Source organism: Chiloscyllium plagiosum, chromosome 6 (assembly GCF_004010195.1).
Source record: "Chiloscyllium plagiosum isolate BGI_BamShark_2017 chromosome 6, ASM401019v2, whole genome shotgun sequence".
Lineage (NCBI taxonomy): Eukaryota > Metazoa > Chordata > Chondrichthyes > Orectolobiformes > Hemiscylliidae > Chiloscyllium > Chiloscyllium plagiosum.
Genome location: NC_057715.1, coordinates 28,009,618 through 28,018,876, shown reverse-complemented (window position 1 = coordinate 28,018,876; position 9,259 = coordinate 28,009,618).

Genomic DNA, 9,259 nt, shown 5'->3' with positions numbered 1-9,259 from the left:
CTCCAATTTTGGTGTCATCTGCAAACTTACTAACTGTACCTCTTATGCTCGCATCCAAATCATTTATGTAAATGACAAAAAGTAGAGGGCCCAGCACCAATCCTTGTGGCACTCCACTGGTCACAAGCCTCCAGTCTGAAAAACAACCATCCACCACCACCCTCTGTCTTCTACCTTTGAGCCAGTTCTGTATCCAAATGGTTAGTTCTCCCTGTATTCCATGAGATCTAACCTTGCTAATCAGTCTCCAATGGGGAACCTTGTCAAACGCCTTATTGAAGTCCATATAGATCATATCTACTACTCTGCCCTCATCAATCTTCTTTGATACTTCTTAAAAAAACTCAATCAAGGTTGTGAGACATGATCTCCCACGCACAAAGCAATGTTGACTATCCCTAATCAGTCCTTGCCTTTCCAAATACATGTACATCCTGACCCTCAGGATTCCCTCCAACAACTTGCCCACCACCAAGGTCAGGCTCACCGGTCTATAGTTCCCTGGCTTGTCTTTACAGCCCTTCTTAAACAGTGGCACCACATTTGCCAACCTCCAGTCTTCAGGCACCTCACCTGTGACTATCGATGATATAAATATATCAGCAAGAGACCCAGCAATCACTTCTCTAGCTTCCACTCAACAAGAAAATTTCTGGAATGTGAAATTTCAAATAAACACAAATAATGAGGAGAAAATTAAGTTGTTTCTTTGTGGATGATTGAAGGCATAAGTTCATTTAGTTCATTTGTACTTGCTGTAAATGAGAAATTCTTAGAAAGAGCCCACTATCTGCCAGAAAAAGGAAGATATTCAAGCCTAGCAGCAATTTGTTTCAAATTACTCGGTGATCTGGGGACATTATAATTCACCATTGTTTTCTTACTGTCTTAGTCAATCAATTTTTATCTTTGCTCTGATGAGTATAAGATATAAGCAATATGTCTCTTTTTTGAGCAATAAACAAACTCTGTATTGGACATCGACTGCTTTTAATCTAATCACTCTCCTTGGTTAACTTCAATCCCACTGCAGTCACTGTTATAACTTTGGAAATACAGCAAATCAATTTTGAACACAAAAGACTTAAAAACAGTAAGAGCATCATGACATTACCATATTATATATTGTAATTAAATGATGTTGGTTAAGACCAATTTTTTTAAACCGACTTCCTCCACAAATATTTTAATAGTAATTAACCTCCCTTTATATTACTGTAATTCTTGGCCAAACCATAACTTGGCACAATGCTGTATCTAAGCCTTTCTAAACTTTACAAGATTCAGAATTTATATCAAGATTTACATTAGAATCCTGTGGTTTATGACTCACCAGAAATTGAATTCATTGAGGAGAAAGTGAGGTCTGCAGATGCTGGAGATCAGAGCTGGAAATGTGTTGCTGGAAAAGCGCAGCAGGTCAGGCAGCATCCAGGGAACAGGAGAATCGACGTTTCGGGCATAAGCCCTTCTTCAGGAAGAAGGGCTTATGCCCGAAACGTCGATTCTCCTGTTCCCTGGATGCTGCCTGACCTGCTGCGCTTTTCCAGCAACACATTTCCAGAAATTGAATTCAACCAGCCAAAAAAAAATTCTGTGGCTACAAGAATAGGTCACACCTTAGGAATTCTGTGGTGAGTAACTTACTATCTTCCAAATGCATGCCCACCATGTACAAAGCACAAGTCAGGAATGTGGTGGCATATTTTCTATTTGCCTGGATGGGCATAACTCCACTCAAAATGCTCAAAACATCCAGAAGAAAACATTCACACCCCCTCCACCATATTCAACATTCATATTGATGCACAGTGGTAGCAGTGTGTACCTTCTAGGAGATGCATTGCAATGAATTATCAATTCTTCTTCAGCAGCACCTTCTAAACACACAATCTCTATAACCTAGAAAGACCAAGGCAGTAGAGATGAATTCCCCACCAAGCCACTTAGTATTATGATAGGGGAGGAATGGTGATATAGTTCCAAGAGGGATGGTGAGGACAATAGGTATGAGCAATAAATCCAGTGACACTCATTTCCTCTGAAAACATTTTAAACAATACACTTGAGCACATTTCCAGAATACAAACTTTTAAAGCAGTGTGCAGGAAGCACACTTGTGATTTCAGAATATATACTCCCAGCAGGTTAAGCTGCACACCAGAGAATTAATTCAGAAAAATTACCAGGATATATCTCCCATGAAAATTCCAGATGTCCTGAAGAAATTACAAAAACAATGTAAGCACAGATTCTTTCCCTGACAAGAAATATTAATAAAGTGTAGAATCTACAGCCAACCAAATCTGTTCAATGTTCAATCCAAAGATATGCAGGTCAGGTGAACTGGCCATGCTAAATTGCCCATAGTGTTAGGTGCATTAGTCAGTTGGAATGGGTCTGAGTGGGTTACTTTTTCGGAGGGTCGGTGTGAACTTGTTGACCTGAAGGGTCTGTTTCCACACTGTGGGGAATCTAATCTAATCTAATCTAATCATTCTTTGTAACTCAAGATTCGTAATGTCAATAATGGAATGTTTCCAATTCAGCCAATTAAGAGAAATTGGTTCTTTTTTTCAAATTGGTACACTTAATTTGTAAAATCTCAGTTCTTGAAGATTAAAAGCAAGACCATTTGTGACGATTAGATTTTGGGCATAACCATTTCCACCTAATACAGCCGTTGAATTCTTTAATTCCCCTTCTTCTCACAGAATTCATTAGCTCTCTTCTGGTTTGCAGCAGGGATTTCCAGCACCACATCAATGATAATTCCTATTCTCTGCAGGCCTACTCGAGATAATGAAGTTAAGCTTAATGAGATGATTTTAAAAGTGAACTGACCCAATTTGCTAATCTGTAAATGTCACACACAATTCTTCATGAGATTACTGGATACAGCTGCTCTCTTTCAATAGGAAATCAGCAAGTTTTTTTCACCATACTTAATAGCCATTCAAAAGTATTGACATTTTTGTAAGCATACCATTGGGTAGGTTGGTACAGAGTGGATAATTGTGTGGGATTCACTAAACAATTAAGTTCCTAATTCTTGCGAGACATTAATATAATGGAATAAGTGCAAAAATGCAACGGCTGGGATATCTGGCAGAAAACCCCTTGGGATGTCTTTTTAATATATGTTAAATGGAATAAAAAAGCATGGTTCAAAAATATGACTTTAAAATATTTTGCGTGTGACCCACAGTAGGAGGTCAGCTCTGATTTCAACATAAATTGAAGTTTCTAGAGAAATAGAAGCATCACCTTTAATCCTGTGATCCTTGTACTAAGAGCAGAAGAACCATTAAGACAAGACAATGATTTTTTTTTTCACCTCTCAGCACACCCTGAAAATTTTGTAGAAACATACTTAACTAATTCTTAAATCCTTAAGACTGTCCATTTCAATGGCAGCTTCTAAGTTTTAACAATAATAACTTGCATTTCAATATAGAAAACATCTCAATGAGTTTCAGAAACGTTTTATCAAAGAACATCCGACACCAAGACATTATTAGAACAGATGAATAAAAGCCTGATCAAAGTAGAGGTATAGAGTTTGAAAGAGGGAATATCAGCTCTAAAGCCTGTGCAGCTGAAGATATAGGCACTAATGGAGTCATGAAAATATTAATTCAACTGTTGATCCCTCTCTCCCATTTCCCTCCAACCCAAGCTCCAGATCATTGACATGCTGCTGAAATTAAGCGCACAATCATTTTACCTAGAATTTCATGGAATGCTTTTATCCAGAATTAATGCTAAAATGTACCAAAATGTCAGTATTAAACATTAATTCCTATCACCACCAACATACTTTAGCTGTATTGTGTAACAGCAAGATCCATAGCAACAATTCAACAAAGCTCTTTCTACAGCATTTTCCAAACCTTAATTTCTATCACTTTGATCAATAAGAACATGGCACAGTGGTTCAGTGGTTGTGCTGGCTCACAATGCCAGGGACCCAAGTTCGATTCCATTGTCGGGCAAATGTCTGTGTGGAATTTGCACATTCTGCCTGTGTCTATGTGGGTTTACTTAGAGTGGCCCAGTTTCATGTCTCAGTCCAAAGATGTGCAGGCTAGTTGGATTAGCGATGGGAAATGCAGGGTTACAGTGATAGGGTAGGGGGTGGGTCTGGGTGGGATGCACTTCAAAGAGGCGGTGTGGACTCATGGGCTGAATGGCCTGCTTCCACACTGTAGGCATTCTAAGATAAGTTCTATGCGATACAAATTGCTGACATACCAAGACAGGCCAACCTCACTTAGAATTATAATACATTCCTTCACTGTTGCTAGATTAAGATCATAGCAACACTGTGGGTGTATCTACACCAAGTGGGCTGGACAGTTCAAAAAGTTGGCTTATCATCACCTTTTCGAGTACAATTGGGGATTGAAAATAAATTCTCGTCTTGCTGGCAACATTCATAGTCCATGAACAGATACAATAAAAATGTAACAATATTTATATCAGATGTTTCTTACAGAATGTCAGTATTTTTTGTAAAGATGCCTTCCTTTGAAACACATTCTTGGTTACACAAACTCATTTATCCTCAGGTGGATGCTTTTCCCAATAAAGATTTTCTCAAAAGTAATAATAATGAAATAGATTTAGAAAAGCCTAATTTAAAAAGTCGCTAATGATTCATTGCTTAAACTCTATCCTAATAAATAAATTTTAGTCTACTGAATCACATTACTCATCTCATGCATTCCCTAATGAGGTGTTATTGAATGGAAAATTTACATAGAAACAAATTGGAAGCTCATTCTTCAGATGTGCGAATCTTTCGCTTTCCAACTGCCCCCAGAACACCTGTGCACCGCAAACCAATTTCTCCCTTTAGCTCACATTCTTATCCTTTTATCTAGAGTAACTCCTCCAAACCCAGCTTACCAATGATGTAAGTAGTCCAAGCTTGCATTGTCAATAATACACACATTTAATAAGTTTGCCTCATGTAAACATGTAAATAAAAATAATTGGCAGAAATGTACGTGAACCACATTTTAATCAATGCTTGAGAAAACAATTCAAACATATTCTCATTAATTCCATTTATTAATCACTATTGCATTTCATTTTAAAGGTTAATTGAGAAGTTAATTATATTCAAAATGTATTAAACAAGAATAAAAATAAAATTGTATAATTTGGCAATAAAGTTGGAAGAAGTAAATGTGGAAGATTCTTGAATGCTTAATCAAAAACTGAAATGTTGTAATTGTCCCAAATTTTTGTGGTTGATCAACTTCAGGTTTAGTGTTGAAGTAAATCATTTTCAGTTTTTCACTGTACTTAACATGTTTAGGAGGTATAAGACTTATAGAATCATTGAATCCCTACAGTGTTGAAGCAGAGCATTCAGCCCATCGTGTCTACACTGGTCCCCGAAGAGCATTCCACCCAGACCTAACCCTCTACTCTAACCCTGTGTCCTGCAATTCCCACAACTAATCCACCTAGTCTGTGCATCCTGGACACTATGGGCAATTTAGCACGGCCAATCCACCTAACCTGCACATCTTTCACCCAGAAGTCATGGAATCACAGAATACCTACAGTGTGGAAGCAAGCCATTCAGCCCATCGAGTCCATATGGACTCTCTGAAGTGTAATCACCCCATCCCTTAACCCTCCATTTCCCATGGCCAATCCACCTAACCTGCACATCTTTTGACTGTGGGAGAAAACTGGATGAAACCCGCACAGGCACGGGGAGAATGTGCAAACTCCATACAAACGGTCACCCGAGGGGTGAATCAAACCAGGATCGCTGGAGCTGTGAGGCAGCAGTGAAAACCACTGAGCCATCACTACCTGAGGCCCGTAAAGCTACTTATACCAATGTGGTAAATGTAGTAATTCTAATAATGCAGAGCAGTGATCAGGCACGGGCAAAGACTTCGGACTGTCTAACCCTGAAAATCACAAGCCCACATAAAAGAAACCATAGGGCAACAGGAGAAATTGTTACCAGCATAAATACTACCTCCACAGACCATGAGAATGGAAACAATGTTGGAGTAGTTTCAAAAGCCACGCTGATGTTTAGAAAAGGTAATCCAGAATGCCAAACAATGACAGCCTTTACATATCTGCCTCATAAAGCAGCCCTGTTAACACTAATGATTAGTGAGTTTCTCCTAAATTAGCCAAACTTCAGTTTCGAAAGTACTAATTTATTCTCCCTAATAAGACTCAGAAGTTAACTGTTCGATAAAACTTAAGCGTTCACTTTTAAAGATTTAATTCTTACTGCCATGGACTACTCCAAGGTTCCAAAGGAATAAATGTTCACTCATCACTTTGACACTGGGGTTGGAATTCATCAGTGCCTGTTTTCAAGCCCCAGCTACATAAGGCGATGCAGGCAGCATGTGACCCCAACTAAGAGGCTTGAATTTGAGCTGCCGCAGCCAGTTACAAACAACTTTGATAGAACAAATGCTGATTGTTGGGTTACTTACCACATTAGCATTGTTCAAAGGTAGGTAACTGAAAGGGGCTTGGAGTAGACTGTGGAGGATGGGACTGCTGATGAGCAGAGCAAGAACTGTCTTAATGGACACACAATACAGAAATGGGGCATGTTATTTTTGGCAGGTTACATATTTGTCTCTTTCTAGATTGGTCATCAAAATGATGGGATTAATTACAACACATCACACAAATCACTTCCTTAAACTATAAAGAATTTTTAACACTATGGTTTTCTCGAATTTACTAATGAATACTCTTTTTTTATCTTAGTCCCTGCACATTTTGTGGAGTTAACATTTCTTCCTCAATTCATATTAGTGGACATTGTTTACTTGGGCTCTTACTTGTTCTAGCTGCACTGTTAGCACCGAGAATGATACAGCAAGTTAGATTATAACTTCCTCTTGACATTGTCTGCATTTCGACCTCCAGTTCTGGTTAATATTATTTAGAGTATTTCCTTAGAACTCAGGGACAAATAACCATATTTTCCGTTTTTCAAATGAACTCACTTGAGTCAATTTTTCATCGCCTCTTATGCTAATAACATCCTCAAAATAACTGAATACAGTTGGAACTGTAACTTAATACTATACATTAGTGTGAAGCAGCCAATCCAATTTGAATGCAAATACTTTGAAGTGAATTTATTACTTAGCTTTTAACTTAGTTTTTAATGAAACCTAGGACCAGATATTGGCATTTTAATACAAAGGATTGTGGGTGGACAATGTTACTGCACAATCCCAGTAGAGTACAGTTGAACTGAATTGATAATATTTCTCTCATTAATTTTCCATGACAATAATGCACATTGATTAATTGAGGACAAGGCACAGATTGGGGAATGAAATAAGTAAGGAAGTTTTATCTTTAGTATTGAAACCTGTGTGTAGCAATTCGTCATAACTCAAAATAGGATTAAATAAACCTGCTAGCTACTCAGTCCTTGAACTCAGAATTACTTCAAGAGATACATGTCAAGAGAGATTTTAAAGCATATGATAATTAGTAGAGAAAATATTTAAACAAAAGCAACCTGTATAATTATTAAATCAGTACCCCAATAAATAATTAGATAGATTTGATCACACGTAAAGGATATTATTGTCTCTTTACAGGTAACGCTTTAATACTAATTATAAAATGTAGATTATAAGTGCTAGCCCCTCTATTAATTTATGGACATTTTATTTTGAACCAAGCTGCAGTGTTGAAGCATACAGAACATGAACACAGTATTACTTAAGAGTCATTTGTTAAAGGTTTCAAATCAATATGAAGTTGTTATCAACAATGTCAAATTTAAGATTATTTAAATTGTATTGTGAATATTGGATACAAGTTTAAAATTGAATGCCTGAAACAAAATTAAGTATTGTCAGAGCATTTCCTCCACATAGTAGTGAATATTAAAGTAACAGTCTGAGGGATTATTCTATGGGGTGTTTTATTTGGTAAGAAATTAAAATGTTAAAAATTTGAAGTATATACCTTGCCAATCTGCAATCCATCCACTTCTAGTTTACATGGAGGCAGGAAGGTTTAGATTTAGATTTATTTAGTATTGTCACTTGTATCTAGGCACAGGGAAAAGTGGATAATGTTGCCATGTTTTAGCACCATCTTGGATGACAGTATAACTAGCTTAATAAATTGTATAAATGGTAAAATACTGAATAAATTAATATTGAATTGATGTTATTAAAACTGAAACAGCTTCAAAGGTTTGTCTTTCCCTCTTTGTAGCCTTCACCCTCTCTCCTCCCCCAGTCACCACCCTCGGAGTTTGTCCCAAGGGTCCTGACAATGTGCTCTTTTTTTGCCTATACTGCTTCCATGTCCGCTGCCTCTGAGCTGGAGAAGGTCACATTGTGTGGGTCCTGTATCACCTCCGAACCTGAACATTTACCAATAGGGTCCTGACTTGTCTCCAAGGCTGCCACCCGAGATGGCAACTAAAGCAAAAAGAAAAGCTACCAAGCTAGAAAGACAACCATGGAGCCGTGAGGATGCGGCAGAACCCACCACATGATCCATGAGCAGTTAACCCCCACGCTGCCGACCTTGCACCGCCATCTTGAAAGATGAGGGGTGGATAATTAATCCACTCCCAGAAGACAGATCAGTCATTAAAATATTTTAAGGAGACCGCATAGCTTCAATTTTTCTACTTTCAACCATTATTGAATGGGTTTCCCAAGCTTCTGGACACTTTGGCAGTAAAACAAATGTTGACAGGAGCCAGATCTGTGAGGTAACTGTCATCACAACACATTAGATTAGATTAGATTACATTACAGTGTGGAAACAGGCCCTTCGGCCCAACAAGTCCACACCACCACGCCAAAGCGCAACCCACCCATACCCCTACATTTACCCCTTACCTAACACTACGGGCAAGTTAGCATGGCCAATTCACCTGACCTGAACATCTTTGGACTGTGGGAGGAAACCGGAGCACCTGGAGGAAACCCACGCAGACACGGGGAGAACGTGCAAACTCCACACAGTCAGTCGCCTGAGGCGGGAATTGAACCCGGGTCTCTGGCGCTGTGAGGCAGCAGTGCTAACCACTGTACCACCGTGCCGCCCACATCTGTGGACCAAGGTGAGCATCTGTATTTCCCTATGAATTTTATACAACCTGACAAACTGGTTAGCACGGTGGCTCAGTGGTTAGCACTGCTGCCTCACTGCGCCAGGGACCTGGGTTCGATTCCAGTCTTGGGCGACTGTCTATGTGGAGTTTGCACATTCT